The 18,814-nt window shown below is 46.3% G+C and overlaps 9 non-coding genes across 9 annotated transcripts; all 9 read right to left on the bottom strand.

The window, feature by feature from the left end:
- Positions 1–977: 977 nt before the first annotated feature.
- Trnak-cuu (transfer RNA lysine (anticodon CUU)) lies at positions 978–1,050 on the bottom strand. Its single transcript has one exon. It is a non-coding gene; the product is annotated as a tRNA-Lys (tRNA).
- A 6,760-nt stretch (positions 1,051–7,810) lies between these two features.
- Positions 7,811–7,883, bottom strand: Trnak-cuu (transfer RNA lysine (anticodon CUU)). Its single transcript has one exon. It is a non-coding gene; the product is annotated as a tRNA-Lys (tRNA).
- A 1,444-nt stretch (positions 7,884–9,327) lies between these two features.
- Trnak-cuu (transfer RNA lysine (anticodon CUU)) lies at positions 9,328–9,400 on the bottom strand. Its single transcript has one exon. It is a non-coding gene; the product is annotated as a tRNA-Lys (tRNA).
- Positions 9,401–10,838: 1,438 nt separating this feature from the next.
- Positions 10,839–10,911, bottom strand: Trnak-cuu (transfer RNA lysine (anticodon CUU)). The gene has a single exon. It is a non-coding gene; the product is annotated as a tRNA-Lys (tRNA).
- A 1,427-nt stretch (positions 10,912–12,338) lies between these two features.
- Trnak-cuu (transfer RNA lysine (anticodon CUU)) lies at positions 12,339–12,411 on the bottom strand. Its single transcript has one exon. It is a non-coding gene; the product is annotated as a tRNA-Lys (tRNA).
- Positions 12,412–13,856: 1,445 nt separating this feature from the next.
- On the bottom strand, positions 13,857–13,929 carry Trnak-cuu (transfer RNA lysine (anticodon CUU)). Its single transcript has one exon. It is a non-coding gene; the product is annotated as a tRNA-Lys (tRNA).
- Positions 13,930–15,377: 1,448 nt separating this feature from the next.
- On the bottom strand, positions 15,378–15,450 carry Trnak-cuu (transfer RNA lysine (anticodon CUU)). The gene has a single exon. It is a non-coding gene; the product is annotated as a tRNA-Lys (tRNA).
- A 1,454-nt stretch (positions 15,451–16,904) lies between these two features.
- Positions 16,905–16,977, bottom strand: Trnak-cuu (transfer RNA lysine (anticodon CUU)). Its single transcript has one exon. It is a non-coding gene; the product is annotated as a tRNA-Lys (tRNA).
- A 1,455-nt stretch (positions 16,978–18,432) lies between these two features.
- Positions 18,433–18,505, bottom strand: Trnak-cuu (transfer RNA lysine (anticodon CUU)). Its single transcript has one exon. It is a non-coding gene; the product is annotated as a tRNA-Lys (tRNA).
- Positions 18,506–18,814: the final 309 nt, after the last annotated feature.

The following is an 18,814-nucleotide window of genomic DNA, read 5'->3' on the forward strand; positions in this document are numbered from 1 at the left end:
GTGACAGCATTCGAACCTGTAATCTTCAGATCCGAAGTCCGACGCCTTATCTATTAGGCCACACAGTCACTGACGACCAAGTGCAACTTGTATATGACTCATCTCGAAACGCTCACACCCCTGATAATTTGTGTTTTCGTTCTACACAGCCGCAGCCCTTGCTCTTTCCCACCCATTCGTTACATTCAACCTCTTACGTGACCGACCAAATATAGACTGGAAAACAAGACCACACACTTCGTGCATACGGAATCGAAGGCAGGGCGTGCCTCGCCGCATTTGCCACGATGGCCATTTGCTACTTCTGCAGAAGCGGCGGCGGCGACGACGACGACGACGACGACCGCGAGAGGCTCTGACATATGTGAGAAATACATCTATAAAATGTAATTCAGACTGCCTCGTCCCACCTTATGCTGAACCGCTTTGGCAAAGGCTTTATCTGCGCCATTCGCCTTAATCACATCTGAGAGTAATTCTTAATAAAAGGCATGTCGCTATTTGTTCGTCATCACAGATACTGTTTGCTATACGGCCACGACGCGCAACTGATTTCCAAAATTCGACTTCTTCCTTTGAGGATGGAACTCACGTCCCTTGGTTTACTTGTCCAGTGCTCTACCACTGAGCTAAAGAGGCGCATCCTAGCGGTACCTTTGCGTACTTCGTCCTTACGGTCGTCTGGATCATCAGACTTCAGCTGACAACACTTCATATTACCGACTAATATTTGCAGCTATGGCGACCCATTACTGCTTGGCTACACATCTGACACATAACCGATGTCCTCTCCAAACAACAACACTTGCATTTCAGAACATGTCTTTCACACATGTCTACAAAATCACCTTCACCTTCAAATACAGTTTCCTTGCGACTGACAGAGACGTAGGCAAAGTTTAAAGTTGCTATTTCCATTACATCACGTTAATCAGAAAAACGGTAATTTACATCTGCAGCGGAACAAAATTCCGTTTCGCCCAGCGTGGGGCTCGAACCCACGACCCTGAGATTAAGAGTCTCATGCTCTACCGACTGAGCTAGCCGGGCTGCTTCGGTAAATACTTGCCGGGCAGCACGTCACACAGTACTCGTTTGGGTTGGGTGGTCCCATACAGAATCTCTCCATGTTGCCTAATGTTCTCCTATCGTCACACTCGTCACGTACTTCACTTTTATTTCATAATCATTTCTGAGAGGTAAGGAATTGCATGACAACCTGCAGAGCTAGTGGCGTCAAAATTAACACTCATACTTGATGTGACTCAAAAGGCGAACGAGTTACTTTCCGACGTTGTTTTAGATGTGCAAGTGCCAGTGGAAACTCGCGGTGACGGCACTCTGCCGCCCATTTCGCTAGTTAACACCGGTCTTGTAGTGTGTGTTTCAAGCTCAAGAGCATCTCCAAGCAGAAAATGGTCAACAGCAACATTCAGACGGTTTCGTACTGCTCAAATGCTACATTAAAACGGTATGTTTCTTTTTCAGAACTGATAAAACACGAGCGTGACAGCATTCGAACCTGTAATCTTCAGATCCGAAGTCGGACGCCTTATCTATTTTTTTTTTTTTTTTTGGGCCTCCCATCACCCCTTTTAGCCCATCCTTGCGCTCTCCATAATTCGCCTTCATCGGCGTCGGCTTCTCACGCCATGTACATTACCATAAACTGATGAGACGTAGTTAATCCCTTTATCGTGGAGAAACTAATGTACCCCTTCTTTGGGCTTATTGATAATGTGAAAAAAGAATGAAGTCTTCAGTAGGTAGAATCAGAAGTTATGTTCAGTTTGTTTCCTTCTTCATCGCTGTTTTTTGTTGTCACACTTAAAGCAAATAGTCTTCCTTGACAAAGAAACGTCAGAGGGCATTTCGAAACTGCCTCTTCTCTCTGAAAATGCTTAAAAAACAAACCATATTCGGTGAGAAGCAACTATTTATAATGGCTTCTTGAAAAATAAATTAATAAACTTTGAACTCAAAGAACGGCAATTCCGGTAAAAACTAAAATATTTTTTTTTTTTTTTTTTTTTTTTCACGATTGTTAAGTAAGTTAGTAGTGGTGAACACTCTCTTACGTTTGTCTTCTGTGTCCGCAGATATTTCTTGTTAATTCTTTTACATCCAGGTCTTGATTAAAAAATTTGCGTATGTTTCTTTATATTTACTAGTCTTCAGTAACATGTGATGCTCAGTTAGCAGAGAGATCCAAAAATCCTCTTGGCTTTTCTCTTCCTTCGTGAAGAGGTAATGTACCGTTGCCGCTTTCTGCCAATTGACTGCGTTGCGTTTCGTGTTAGGAAAGGGTACATCATCCGGTGTCAAAAAGTCCGCAGGCGTTATAGCGTTAGGTGACGTTCGAAGGATGAGTGCCAGCTTTCGTCGGACATTCAGCCAGATATCTTTAACCTTGTCGGACACGAAACGATGTTCTTCGTTATCATTTAAACTACACGTTGCACACAAAGGCGAATCCGCTAAGTGGATCGAATGAAGTTTCGAGTTTGTTGCAACTTTCCTATTTACAACAAAGTACCATGTTGCTCTCAGATGAGTAGCTAAGTTACGGTTATGAATACTTGCCCATATCACTTTCCAGTTAGAACATGGATAGTTTTGTTCTATTTTGTTGTTCTTCTTTTCTCCCATCAATTTGCCATATATTTCTTTCACGTTTGTCATGTCTTTTTCCGGAATTCTTGAACGTAGGTAGCTATATTCTATTAAAAACCATCGTAAATGGTAAAGTCCGCTCGGTATGTGCTGCACATTAATGGGTGGAGAGAGGTCATCTGGAGCTATTTCAGATAGCAAGTGCGCGGCGATACAGCTGCCGGATTGTCTCCATTGTTGAAATGTATTGGAGATGTACAGAGCCTGCGACTTTTTAGTAACATTCGTTAAGTTTAAGCCGCCATTATTAGTGGCGAGCGTCAGAGTGTCATACTGGATTTTAAATATGTGGCCACGGCTCACAAAATAGCCTATTGCTGACATAATTTGTTTGGCGATGCCGGCGGGTATTGGCAGTATCTGGGCGACATAATTGACTTTGGAAGTAATAGAGACGTTCGCTAAAGACACTCTCTGAATTTCATTTAATTGTCGAATACTATGTGTCCGTACACTAGCTCGTATGGTAGTTAGTACTTGTCTATAGTTGGCCGCAATAGTTTGACGTATATTTTTTCGGAAATCAATGCCGAGACACTTCAAGGCTGTTAGCTCACGTAACTGACCGTGTGTGCGCATGCCAATGCCACATCCGATATTGAATATGCCGGACTTGGTTTTGTTTAACCTCGCGGCTGACGCTCGTTCGTATTTTTCTATTATGTGCATTGCCGTCTCGACTTCCGCTACATTCATAACGAGAAACCCAACATCGTCCGCATAAGCTTTACATATTATTTTGTTTCCTCGTATTTGCAATCCTTGTAACCGCTGAGTCAAGGTAGCGAGCAAAGGTTCGATGGCCATGGCAAAAAGTGCCATGGACAACGGACAACCTTGCCTGACGGAACATGCGATCTCGACTGGCCGGCTAGGCTGTCCATTTATGATGATTCTGGAGGAGTTATTCGTTACCAAACGTCGTATGAGGTCGACGAATCTCGGCGGAAAACCCATTGCGCCCATCGTTTTCAGGAGGTAGGAGTGGCTGATCCTGTCGAAGGCTTTATCGAAATCTAACGACACGATGGCACATTTTAGTCGACATACTTCTGCTATTGAAATTATGTCGCGGTAGTCGGACAGCGTCTGCTGAATTTTCCTATCTTTGCCCACGCTAGACTGATATGGGCCGGTGACGCTGGCCATTACATTTTTAAGTCTGTGGGCTAAGAGCCGCGAAAAAATTTTATAGTCACTGTTCAACAGAGTGATTGGTCTCAAATTTCCAATTTTCTTGCCAGCCGATTTTTTTGCGATTAACACTATCATACCTTCACGAAAATCTTTCGGTATCTCCTTATTGAGGTTCAGAAGTTCATTACAGATGCATGTAATTCTATGTTTTATATGTTCCCAGAAGACTTGATAAAATTCTGCTGGTATGCCGTCAGCTCCAGGGGATTTATTTTTTGCACTTTGATAGACAGCATAGTGTACATCGTCTTCGGTCGCCTCCGCTATTAGAGCTTCCGCGTACGCGTTACCAACGCGTCCTTGCAGGTGGGTCAGTAAATCGTCCTGTGCTTTTTCGTCTACCTCTTTATGTGAAAACAAGTTGTCGAAATGGGTTAGTATTTCTGCTTTTATGTCGTTGTGCATTGTCAAGGTGGTTCCATTATCAGTTTTAAGCTCCGTCAGTATTTTGCGGAATCCTCGTTTAGTTTCACGAATCACATGATATATCGAAGTGGCTTCTTTTTGCGCCACAGTCTCTGCTCTTGACCTTATTTGGTATCCTTCAAGCTGTTGTCGCCTTAATGTCAGTATTTTTGCCTGGAATTTTTTAATTCTCCCATGGTTCCCAATAGCTGTAGCACCTTGCAGGTAGAGTTCTCGGAGACAATGAAAGTAAAATTCTATCGTTCTTTTCCGCCAAAAGCTCTTCTCCCGGGAGTAGTTGATGAAACATCTCCGGATCTGAGGTTTGGCGCATTTGAGCCACCAATCCAAGGTCGAGTGGTAAGAGCTGAGTTTGGTCTCGCAGGCTCTCCAAGTGGTGAGAAAGGCTTCTCGACAAGCAGGATCTTTTAAGTGTGAAACATTAAGTTTCCATGGCCCTTTATATCGACAGGTTCCTTGTCGTTCCAAATTTAATGTGCATATATATGCAGCGTGGTCCGAAAAAACGGTTGGCCAAACTTCAGACTGCAGGATGCGGTGTTTCAGATTGGGCGAGACATATATTCGATCCAACCGGCTCGCTGAATGATTAGTGAGGTGGGTAAAGCCGGGTGCCGCGCCGTGCTTTTGCTCCCACGAATCAGTTAAACGGAGGTCGGTGACGATACGTTCCAGGTCCGGCGATTTGTTGTAGTTCGGAGTTTGGTCTTTGGCATGTATGACACTGTTAAAGTCGCCTCCAAGGATGGTATGGGTGCAGTGTACACCAAACAAAGGAACAATTCCCTCCTTAAAAAACTGTGCTCGTTGGCACCGATTGGTAGAACCAGATTGGGCATAGACATTAATAATCCTGGTGTTATAAAGCGTGCCGGCAATGCCTCTGCCGTTAGGCAGTTTTGTTACGTCTGTAATGACGACGCCCTCTTTGAAAAGAAATGCGGTACCCAAATCACATCCAATTCCACGATTGACTATAGCATTATACCCCTGTATGAAGTCAAGTTCGATGTTCGTTACTTCTTGTAAAAACAAAATGTCCACATCAGCTGCATACAGGAAATCTTTTAAATTTTGTAAATTAAATGGGCTACAAAGTTTATTGATGTTCAGCGTAGCGATCTTATAGGCCTGCAACGGAACTACGTTAGCCAAGACGGGAGTGTAATTAGGAAAAACTCTGGCAACATATCATTTCGAAAAAACATTAAGAAATCTGACCCGAGAGACATGTGGACACAAGTCAGTAAAACCGTTCAGACTAGAAATATTCATGACTTGGGAAGGCATCAGTCGGCTTCTCCGTGTCTGGGACAGTATCCGTCGCGGCGATGACATTCAAGACGACGTCATCGCGTGGTGTGGCCATCGTGGTGACTGTAACGGTTCCTGTGGTGTCCATAATTTCGTCCTCCTTTGTAGTGTCGTCGACATCGTCTGCCCACGGATTCGACAGCCCTGTCATCGGTTCGTCATTAAGTGGTGCACTATATTCAGGTGTTTGCTGGTGATTTTTATCTTCGGTTCGGGTAATTGCTACGTCATCGGAGGGCAAACTGGCAGAACCGGAGGTACTATCTAAGGACACAGGGTCTTCGTTAGATGACTGCTGATTGCACTGCAAGTTCTCAGATGCAGATTGACGTATTTTGCCCCCTATTTGCTTCGCCTGTTCACGCAGTTGTGGTGCAGTCTGCTCTGCACCTTGACGCGCGATCCTCCGTTTTTTAGATTTCTTGGGAGAAGCGTCTCGTGGTGGACTTTGGACGGTACCTGAAGAAGCCTCAGGTTGCAAAGTAGCACTACTCTAAGTGACTGACGCCAGGTCTGATTTCATTGCACTTGACGGGCTGTGGTCAGTGCCTAAGGCAGCTGCAGGATTCGGAAGAGCACCACTAGAAACGGCTGGTTGCGAGTCCGTTTTCTGTGCACCTGATTCGCTTTTGATACCTCCTAAAGAGGCTCCAGGATGCAGAGGAGCACTACCCGAAGCGACTGAGGTCGCGTCCGTATCCATTGCCTCATTGGGCGATTCCACGGCGACAAGGGCAGGAGCAGATATGTCTTCGCAGGAGGGTTGAGTGTCTACAGATGCTACACCTGAGTCGGTCGGTTGGTCGGTCGCTTGTGGGTCGGTATTCGTAGTAACTTCGGGGGGCGCAGTGGCACTTGCAAAACCGCGCGCTACGGCGACATATGTCACGGGCAGCGTTGACATAGCAGGGGGCCTGACGGCATCGCCGGCAGGCAGTTGCGCCACTCGCCTTTGAACACAGTCTGCACGAACGTGGCCTGGTAAATTGCAGACAGCACACGTTTTCGGTTGGTCATCATACATCACAACAGCTCTATATCCGCAGACGTTTATATACGACGGAATGTGCTTCTGCAATTCGACTTTTAATTGGCGCACACCATTCAAAACAGGGAATTTGTGTGCAGCAGACCACCGTTCGGCAATATTACTCAAAACTTTCCCGTATGGAGCAATAACAGCATTTATCTGGTCACTTGTAATTTCAAAGGGAAGTTCAAAGACTCGCACGGTCCGAATACCTAGACCAGCATGGGCAACGGTAACCTCCCCAACTATCTATTAGGCCACGCAATCACTGACGACCAAGTGCAACTTGTATATGACTCATCTCGAAACGCTCACACCCCTGATAATTTGTGTTTTCGTTCTACACAGCCGCTGCCCTTGCTCTTTCCCACCCATTCGTTACATTCAACCTCTTACGTGACCGACCAAATATAGACTGGAAAACAAGACCACACACTTCGTGCATACGGAATCGAAGGCAGGGCGTGCCTCGCCGCATTTGCCACGATGGCCATTTGCTACTTCTGCAGAAGCGGCGTCGGCGACGACGACGACGACCGTGAGAGGCTCTGACATATGTGAGAAATACATCTATAAAATTTAATTCAGACTGCCTCGTCCCACCTTATGCTGAACCGCTTTGGCAAAGGCTTTATCTGCGCCATTCGCCTTAATCACATCTGAGAGTAATTCTTAATAAAAGGCATGTCGCTATTTGTTCGTCATCACAGATACTGTTTGCTATACGGCCACGACGCGCAACTGATTTCCAAAATTCGACTTCTTCCTTTGAGGATGGAACTCACGTCCCTTGGTTTACTAGTCCAATGCTGTACCACTGAGCTAAAGAGGCGCATCCTAGCGGTACATTTGCGTACTTCGTCCTTACGGTCGTCTGGATCATCAGACTTCAGCTGACAACACTTCATATTACCGACTAATATTTGCAGCTATGGCGACCCATTACTGCTTGGCTACACATCTGACACATAACCGATGTCCTCTCCAAACAACAACACTTGCATTTCAGAACATGTCTTTCGCACATGTCTACAAAATCACTTTCACCTTCAAATACAGTTTCCTTGCGACTGACAGAGACGTAGGCAAAGTTTAAAGTTGCTATTTCCATTACATCACGTTAATCAGAAAAACGGTAATTTACATCTGCAGCGGAACAAAATTCCGTTTCGCCCAGCGTGGGGCTCGAACCCACGTCCCTGAGATTAAGAGTCCCATGCTCTACCGACTGAGCTAGCCGGGCTGCTTCGGTGAATACTTGCCGGGCAGCACGTCACACAGTACTCGTTTGGGCTGGGTGGTCCCATACAGAATCTCTCCATGCTGCCTAATGTTTTCCTAACGTCACACTCGTCACGTACTTCACTTTTATTTCATAATCATTTCTGAGAGGTAAGGAATTGCATGACAACCTGCAGAGCTAGTGGCGTCAAAATTAACACTCATACTTGATGTGACTCAAAAGGCGAACGAGTTACTTTCCGACGTTGTTTTAGATGTGCAAGTGCCAGTGGAAACTCGCGGTGACGGCACTCTGCCGACCATTTCGCTAGTTAACACCGGTCTTGTAGTGTGTGTTTCAAGCTCAAGAGCATCTCCAAGCAGAAAATGGTCAACAGCAACATTCAGACGGTTTCGTACTGCTCAAATGCTACATTAAAACGGTATGTTTCTTTTTCAGAACTGATAAAACACGAGCGTGACAGCATTCGAATCTGTAATCTACAGATCCGAAGTCCGACGCCTTATCTATTAGGCCACACAGTCACTGACGACCAAGTGCAACTTGTATATGACTCATCTCGAAACGCTCACACCCCTGATAATTTGTGTTTTCGTTCTACACAGCCGCTGCCCTTGCTCTTTCCCACCCATTCGTTACATTCAACCTCTTACGTGACCGACCAAATATAGACTGGAAAACAAGACCACACACTTCGTGCATACGGAATCGAAGGCAGGGCGTGCCTCGCCGCATTTGCCACGATGGCCATTTGCTACTTCTGCAGAAGCGGCGGCGGCGACGACGACGACGACGACGACGACGACGACGACCGCGAGAGGCTCTGACATATGTGAGAAATACATCTATAAAATGTAATTCAGACTGCCTCGTCCCACCTTATGCTGAACCGCTTTGGCAAAGGCTTTATCTGCGCCATTCGCCTTAATCACATCTGAGAGTAATTCTTAATAAAAGGCATGTCGCTAATTGTTCGTCATCACAGATACTGTTTACTATACGGCCACGAAAGCAACTGGTTTCCAAAATTCGACTTCTTCCTTTGAGGGTGGAACTCACGACCCTTGGTTTACTAGTCCAGTGCTCTACCACTGAGCTAAAGAGGCGCGGCCTAGCGGTACCTTTGCGTACTTCGTCCATACGGTCGTCTGGATCATCAGACGTCAGCTGACAACACTTCATATTACCGACTAATATTTGCAGCTATGGCGACCCATTACTGCTTGGCTACACATCTGACACGTAACCGATGTCCTCTCCAAACAACAACACTTGCATTTCAGAACATGTCTTTCACACATGTCTACAAAATCACCTTCACCTTCAAATACAGTTTCCTTGCGACTGACAGAGACGTAGGCAAAGTTTAAAGTTGCTATTTCCATTACATCACGTTAATCAGAAAAACGGTAATCTACATCTGCAGCGAAACAAAATTCCGTTACGCCCAGCGTGGGGCTCGAACCCACGACCCTGAGATTAAGAGTCTTATGCTCTACCGACTGAGCTAGCTGGGCTGCTTCGGTGAATACTTGCCGGGCAGCACGTCACACAGTACTCGTTTGGGGTGGGTGGTCCCATACAGAATCTCTCCATGCTGCCTAATGTTTTCCTAACGTCACACTCGTCACGTACTTCACTTTTATTTCATAATCATTTCTGAATGGTAAGGAATTGCATGACAACCTGCAGAGCTAGTGGCGTCAAAATTAACACTCATACTTGGTGTGACTCAAAAGGCGAACGAGTTACTTTCCGACGTTGTTTTAGATGTGCAAGTGCCAGTGGAAACTCGCGGTGACGGCAATCTGCCGACCATTTCGCTAGTTAACACCGGTCTTGTAGTGTGTGTTTCAAGCTCAAGAGCATCTCCAAGCAGAAAATGGTCAACAGCAACATTCAGACGGTTTCGTACTGCTCAAATGCTACATTAAAACGGTATGTTTCTTTTTCAGAACTGATAAAACACGAGCGTGACAGCATTCGAACCTGTAATCTTCAGATCCGAAGTCCGACGCCTTATCTATTAGGCCACACAGTCACTGACGACCAAGTGCAACTTGTATATGACTCATCTCGAAACGCTCACACCCCTGATAATTTGTGTTTTCGTTCTACACAGCCGCTGCCGTTGCTCTTTCCCACCCATTCGTTACATTCAACCTCTTACGTGACCGACCAAATATAGACTGGGAAACAAGACCACACACTTTGTGCATACGGAATCGAAGGCAGGGCGTGCCTCGCCGCATTTGCCACGATGGCCATTTGCTACTTCTGCAGAAGCGGCGGCGGCGACGACGACGACGACGACGACGACGACCGCGAGAGGCTCTGACATATGTGAGAAATACATCTATAAAATGTAATTCAGACTGCCTCGTCCCACCTTATGCTGAACCGCTTTGGCAAAGGCTTTATCTGCGCCATTCGCCTTAATCACATCTGAGAGTAATTCTTAATAAAAGGCGTGTCGCTAATTGTTCGTCATCACAGATACTGTTTACTATACGGCCACAAAGGAAACTGGTTTCCAAAATTCGACTTCTTCCTTTGAGGATGGAACTCACGACCCTTGGTTTACTAGTCCAGTGCTCTACCACTGAGCTAAAGAGGCGCGGCCTAGCGGTACCTTTGCGTACTTCGTCCTTACGGTCGTCTGGATCATCAGACGTCAGCTGACAACACTTCATATTACCGACTAATATTTGCAGCTATGGCGACCCATTACTGCTTGGCTACACATCTGACACGTAACCGATGTCCTCTCCAAACAACAACACTTGCATTTCAGAACATGTCTTTCACACATGTCTACAAAATCACCTTCACCTTCAAATACAGTTTCCTTGCGACTGACAGAGACGTAGGCAAAGTTTAAAGTTGCTATTTCCATTACATCACGTTAATCAGAAAAACGGTAATTTACATCTGCAGCGGAACAAAATTCCGTTTCGCCCAGCGTGGGGCTCGAACCCACGACCCTGAGATTAAGAGTATCATGCTCTACCGACTGAGCTAGCCAGGCTGCTTCGGTGAATACTTGCCGGGCAGCACGTCACACAGTACTCGTTTGGGGTGGGTGGTCCCATACAGAATCTCTCCATGCTGCCTAATGTTTTCCTAACGTCACACTCGTCACGTACTTCACTTTTATTTCATAATCATTTCTGAGAGGTAAGGAATTGCATGACAACCTGCAGAGCTAGTGGCGTCAAGATTAACACTCATACTTGATGTGACTCAAAAGGCGAACGAGTTACTTTCCGACGTTGTTTTAGATGTGCAAGTGCCAGTGGAAACTCGCGGTGACGGCACTCTGCCGACCATTTCGCTAGTTAACACCGGTCTTGTAGTGTGTGTTTCAAGCTCAAGAGCATCTCCAAGCAGAAAATGGTCAACAGCAACATTCAGACGGTTTAGTACTGCTCAAATGCTACATTAAAACGGTATGTTTCTTTTTCAGAACTGATAAAACACGAGTGTGACAGCATTCGAACCTGTAATCTTCAGAACCGAAGTCCGACGCCTTATCTATTAGGCCACACAGTCACTGACGACCAAGTGCAACTTGTATATGACTCATCTCGAAACGCTCACACCCCTGATAATTTGTGTTTTCGTTCTACACAGCCGCTGCCGTTGCTCTTTCCCACCCATTCGTTACATTCAACCTCTTACGTGACCGACCAAATATAGACTGGGAAACAAGACCACACACTTTGTGCATACGGAATCGAAGGCAGGGCGTGCCTCGCCGCATTTGCCACGATGGCCATTTGCTACTTCTGCAGAAGCGGCGGCGGCGGCGGCGACGACGACCGCGAGAGGCTCTGACATATGTGAGAAATACATCTATAAAATGTAATTCAGACTGCCTCGTCTCACCTTATGCTGAACCGCTTTGGCAAAGGCTTTATCTGCGCCATTCGCCTTAATCACATCTGAGAGTAATTCTTAATAAAAGGCATGTCGCTAATTGTTCGTCATCACAGATACTGTTTACTATACGGCCACGACGCGCAACTGATTTCCAAAATTCGACTTCTTTCTTTGAGGATGAAACTCACGACCCTTGGTTTACTACTCCAGTGCTCTACCACTGAGCTAAAGAAGCGCGGCCTAGCGGTACCTTTGCGTACTTCGTCTTTACGGTCGTCTGGATCATCAGACTTCAGCTGACAACACTTCATATTACCGACTAATATTTGCAGGTATGGCGACCCATTACTGCTTGGCTACACATCTGACACGTAACCGATGTCCTCTCCAAACAACAACACTTGCATTTCAGAACATGTCTTTCACACATGTCTACAAAATCACCTTCACCTTCAGATACAGTTTCCTTGCGACTGACAGAGACGTAGGCAAAGTTTAAAGTTGCTATTTCCATTACATCACGTTAATCAGAAAAACGGTAATTTACATCTGCAGCGGAACAAAATTCCGTTTCGCCCAGCGTGGGGCTCGAACCCACGACCCTGAGATTAAGAGTCACATGCTCTACCGACTGAGCTAGCTGGGCTGCTTCGGTGAACACTTGCAGGGCAGCACGTCACACAGTACTCGTTTGGGTTGGGTGGTCCCATACAGAATCTCTCCATGCTGCCTAATGTTTTCCTAACGTCACACTCGTCACGTACTTCACTTTTATTTCATAATCATTTCTGAGAGGTAAGGAATTGCATGACAACCTGCAGAGCTAGTGGCGTCAAAATTAACACTCATACTTGATGTGACTCAAAAGGCGAACGAGTTACTTTCCGACGTTGTTTTAGATGTGCAAGTGCCAGTGGAAACTCGCGGTGACGGCACTCTGCCGACCATTTCGCTAGTTAACACCGGTCTTGTAGTTTGTGTTTCAAGCTCAAGAGCATCTCCAAGCAGAAAATGGTCAACAGCAACATTCAGACGGTTTCGTACTGCTCAAATGCTACAATAAAACGGTATGTTTCTTTTTCAGAACTGATAAAACGCGAGCGTGACAGCATTCGAACCTGTAATCTTCAGAAGCGAAGTCCGACGCCTTATCTATTAGGCCACACAGTCACTGACGACCAAGTGCAACTTGTATATGACTCATCTCGAAACGCTCACACCCCTGATAATTTGTGTTTTCGTTCTACACAGCCGCTGCCCTTGCTCTTTCCCACCCATTCGTTACATTCAACCTCTTACGTGACCGACCAAATATAGACTGGGAAACAAGACCACACACTTCGTGCATACGGAATCGAAGGCAGGGCGTGCCTCGCCGCATTTGCCGCGATGGCCATTTGCTACTTCTGCAGAAGCGGCGGCGGCGGCGGCGGCGACGACGACGACGACGACGACGACCGCGAGAGGCTCTGACATATGTGAGAAATACATCTATAAAATGTAATTCAGACTGCCTCGTCCCACCTTATGCTGAACCGCTTTGGCAAAGGCTTTATCTGCGCCATTCGCCTTAATCACATCTGAGAGTAATTCTTAATAAAAGGCATGTCACTAATTGGTCGTCATCACAGATACTGTTTACTATACGGCCACGATGCGCAACTGATTTCCAAAATTCGACTTCTTTCTTTGAGGATGGAACTCACAACCCTTGGTTTACTACTCCAGTGCTCTACCACTGAGCTAAAGAGGCGCGGCCTAGCGGTACCTTTGCGTACTTCGTCTTTACGGTCGTCTGGATCATCAGACTTCAGCTGACAACACTTCATATTACCGACTAATATTTGCAGCTATGGCGACCCATTACTGCTTGGCTACACATCTGACACGTAACCGATGTCCTCTCCAAACAACAACACTTGCATTTCAGAACATGTCTTTCACACATGTCTACAAAATCACCTTCACCTTCAGATACAGTTTCCTTGCGACTGACAGAGACGTAGGCAAAGTTTAAAGTTGCTATTTCCATTACATCACGTTAATCAGAAAAACGGTAATTTACATCTGCAGCGGAACAAAATTCCGTTTCGCCCAGCGTGGGGCTCGAACCCACGACCCTGAGATTAAGAGTCTCATGCTCTACCGACTGAGCTAGCTGGGCTGCTTCGGTGAACACTTGCCGGGCAGCACGTCACACAGTACTCGTTTGGGTTGGGTGGTGCCATACAGAATCTCTCCATGCTGCCTAATGTTTTCCTAACGTCACACTCGTCACGTACTTCACTTTTATTTCATAATCATTTCTGAGAGGTAAGGAATTGCATGACAACCTGCAGAGCTAGTGGCGTCAAAATTAACACTCATACTTGATGTGACTCAAAAGGCGAACGAGTTACTTTCCGACGTTGTTTTAGATGTGCAAGTGCCAGTGGAAACTCGCGGTGACGGCACTCTGCCGACCATTTCGCTAGTGAACACCGGACTTGTAGTGTGTGTTTCAAGCTCAAGAGCATCTCCAAGCAGAAAATGGTCAACAGCAACATTCAGACGGTTTAGTACTGCTCAAATGCTACAATAAAACGGTATGTTTCTTTTTCAGAACTGATAAAACGCGAGCGTGACAGCATTCGAACCTGTAATCTTCAGATCCGAAGTCCGACGCCTTATCTATTAGGCCACACAGTCACTGACGACCAAGTGCAACTTGTATATGACTCATCTCGAAACGCTCACACCCCTGATAATTTGTGTTTTCGTGCTACACAGCCGCTGCCCTTGCTCTTTCCCACCCATTCGTTACATTCAACCTCTTACGTGACCGACCAAATATAGACTGGGAAACAGGACCACACACTACGTGCATACGGAATCGAAGGCAGGGCGTGCCTCGCCGCTTTTGCCACGATGGCCATTTGCTACTTCTGCAGAAGCGGCGGCGGCGGCGGCGACGACGACGACGACGACGACGACGACGACCGTGAGAGGCTCTGACATATGTGAGAAATACATCTATAAAATGTAATTCAGACTGCCTCGTCCCACCTTATGCTGAACCGCTTTGGCAAAGGCTTTATCTGCGCCATTCGCCTTAATCACATCTGAGAGTAATTCTTAATAAAAGGCATGTCGCTAATTGTTCGTCATCACAGATACTGTTTGCTATACGGCCACGACGCGCAACTGATTTCCAAAATTCGACTTCTTCCTTTGAGGATGGAACTCACGACCATTGGTTTACTAGTCCAGTGCTCTACCACTGAGCTAAAGAGGCGCATCCTAGCGGTACCTTTGCGTACTTCGTCCTTACGGTCGTCTGGATCATCAGACCTCAGCTGACAACACTTCATATTACCGACTAATATTTGCAGCTATGGCGACCCATTACTGCTTGGCTACACATCTGACACGTAACCGATGTCCTCTCCAAACAACAACACTTGCATTTCAGAACATGTCTTTCACACATGTCTACAAAATCACCTTCACCTTCAAATACAGTTTCCTTGCGACTGACAGAGACGTAGGCAAAGTTTAAAGTTGCTATTTCCATTACATCACGTTAATCAGAAAAACGGTAATTTACATGTGCAGCGGAACAAAATTCCGTTTCGCCCAGCGTGGGGCTCGAACCCACGACCCTGAGATTAAGAGTCTCATGCTCTACCGACTGAGCTAGCCGGGCTGCTTTGGTGAGTATTTGCCGGGCAGCACGTCGCACAGTACTCGTTTGGGTTGGGTGGTCCCATACAGAATCTCTCCATGTTGCCTAATGTTTTCCTAACGTCACACTCGTCACGTACTTCACTTTTACTTCATAATCATTTCTGTGAGGTAAGGAATTGCATGACAACCTGTAGAGCTAGTGGCATCAAAATTAACACTCATACTTGATGTGACTCAAAAGGCGAACGAGTTACTTTCCGACGTTGTTTTAGATGTGCAAGTGCCAGTGGAAACTCGCGGTGACGGCACTCTGCCGACCATTTCGCTAGTTAGCACCGGTCTTGTAGTGTGTGTTTCAAGCTCAAGAGCATCTCCAAGCAGAAAATGGTCAACAGCAACATTCAGACGGTTTCGTACTGCTCAAATGCTACATTAAAACGGTATGTTTCTTTTTCAGAACTGATAAAACACGAGCGTGACAGCATTCGAACCTGTAATCCTCGGATCCGAAGTCCTACGCCTTATCTATTAGGCCACACAGTCACTGACGACCAAGTGCAACTTGTATATGACTCATCTCGAAACGCTCACACCCCTGATAATTTGTGTTTTCGTTCTACACAGCCGCTGCCCTTGCTCTTTCCCACCCATTCGTTACATTCAACCTCTTACGTGACCGACCAAATATAGACTGGAAAACAAGACCACACACTTCGTGCATACGGAATCGAAGGCAGGGCGTGCCTCGCCGCATTTGCCACGATGGCCATTTGGTACTTCTGCAGAAGCGGCGGCGGCGACGACGACGACGACGACGACGACGACGACGACGACGACGACCGCGAGAGGCTCTGACATATGTGAGAAATACATCTATAAAATGTAATTCACACTGCCTCGTCCCACCTTATGCTGAACCGCTTTGGCAAATGCTTTATCTGCGCCATTCGCCTTAATCACATCTGAGAGTAATTCTTAATAAAAGGCATGTCGCTAATTGTTCGTCATCACAGATACTGTTTGCTATACGGCCACGACGCGCAACTGATTTCCAAAATTCGACTTCTTCCTTTTAGGATGGAACTCACGACCCTTGGTTTACTAGTCCAGTGCTCTACCACTGAGCTAAAGAGGCGCAACCTAGCGGTACATTTGCGTAATTCGTACTTACGGTCGTCTGGATCATCAGACCTCAGCTGACAACACTTCATATTACCGACTAATATTTGCAGCTATGGCGACCCATTACTGCTTGGCTACACATCTGACACGTAACCGATGTCCTCTCCAAACAACAACACTTGCATTACAGAACATGTCTTTCACACATGTCTACAAAATCACCTTCACCTTCAAATACAGTTTCCTTGCGACTGCCAGAGACGTAGGCAAAGTTTAAAGTTGCTATTTCCATTACATCACGTTAATCAGAAAAACGGTAATTTACATCTGCAGCGGAACAAAATTCCGTTTCACCCAGCGTGGGGCTCGAACCCACAACCCTGAGATTAAGAGTCTCATGCTCTACCGACTGAGCTAGCCGGGCTGCTTCGGTGAATACTTGCCGGGCAGCACGTCACACAGTATTCGTTTGGGTTGGGTGGTCCCATACAGAATCTCTCCATGCTGCCTAATGTTTTCCTAACGTCACACTCGTCACGTACTTCACTTTTATTTCATAATCATTTCTGAGAGGTAAAGGAATTGCATGACAACCTGCAGAGCTAGTGGCATCAAAATTAACACTCATACTTGATGTGACTCAAAAGGCGAACGAGTTACTTTCCGACGTTGTTTTAGATGTGCAAGTGCCAGTGGAAACTCGCGGTGACGGCACTCTGCCGACCATTTCGCTAGTTAACACCGGTCTTGTAGTGTGTGTTTCAAGCTCAAGAGCATCTCCAAGCAGAAAATGGTCAACAGCAACATTCAGACGGTTTCGTACTGCTCAAATGCTACATTAAAACGGTATGTTTCTTTTTCAGAACTGATAAAACACGAGCGTGACAGCATTCGAACCTGTAATCTTCAGATCCGAAGTCCGACGCCTTATCTATGAGGCCACACAGTCACTTACGACCAAGTGCAACTTGTATATGACTCATCTCGAAACGCTCACACCCCTGATAATTTGTGTTTTCGTTCTACACGGCCGCTGCCCTTGCTCTTTCCCACCCATTCGTTACATTCAACCTCTTACGTGAGCGACCAAATATAGACTGGAAAACAAGACCACACACTTCGTGCATACGGAATCGAAGGCAGGGCGTGCCTCGCCGCATTTGCCACGATGGCCATTTGCTACTTCTGCAGAAGCGTCGGCGGCGGCGACGACGACGACGACGACGACGACGACGACGACGACGACCGCGAGAGGCTCTGACATATGTGAGAAATACATCTACAAAATGTAATTCAGACTGCCTCGTCCCACCTTATGCTGAACCGCTTTGGCAAAGGCTTTATCTGCGCCATTCGCCTTAATCACATCTGAGAGTAATTCTTAATAAAAGGCACGTCGCTAATTGTTCGTCATCACAGATACTGTTTGCTATACGGCCACGACGCGCAACTGATTCCCAAAATTCGACTTCTTCCTTTGAGGATGGAACTCACGACCCTTGGTTTACTAGTCCAGTGCTGTACCACTGAGCTAAAGAGGCGCGGCCTAGCGGTACCTTTGCGTACTTCGTCCTTACGGTCGTCTGGATCATCAGACTTCAGCTGACAACACTTCATATTACCGACTAATATTTGCAGCTATGGCGACCCATTACTGCTTGGCTACACATCTGACACGTAACCGATGTCCTCTCCAAACAACAACACTTGCATTACAGAACATGTCTTTCACACATGTCTACAAAATCACCTTCACCTTCAAATACAGTTTCCTTGCGACTGACAGAGACGTAGGCAAAGTTTAAAGTTGCTATTTCCATTACATCACGTTAATCAGAAAAACGGTAATTTACATCTGCAGCGGAACAAAATTCCGTTTCACCCAGCGTGGGGCTCGAACCCACGACCCTGAGATTAAGAGTCTCATGCTCTACCGACTGAGCTAGCCGGGCTGCTTTGGTGAATACTTGCCGGGCAGCACGTCACACAGTACTCGTTTGGGTTGGGTGGTCCCATACAGAATCTCTCCATGTTGCCTAATGTTTTCCTAACGTCACACTCGTCACCTACTTCACTTTTATTTCATAATCATTTCTGAGAGGTAAGGAATTGCATGACAACCTGCAGAGCTAGTGGCGTCAAAATTAACACTCATACTTGATGTGACTCAAAAGGCGAACGAGTTACTTTCCGACGTTGTTTTAGATGTGCAAGTGCCAGTGGAAACTCGCGGTGACGGCACTCTGCCGACCATTTCGCTA

This window comes from Schistocerca gregaria, chromosome 8, assembly GCF_023897955.1.
Source record: "Schistocerca gregaria isolate iqSchGreg1 chromosome 8, iqSchGreg1.2, whole genome shotgun sequence".
In the NCBI taxonomy this organism is placed as follows: Eukaryota; Metazoa; Arthropoda; class Insecta; order Orthoptera; family Acrididae; genus Schistocerca; species Schistocerca gregaria.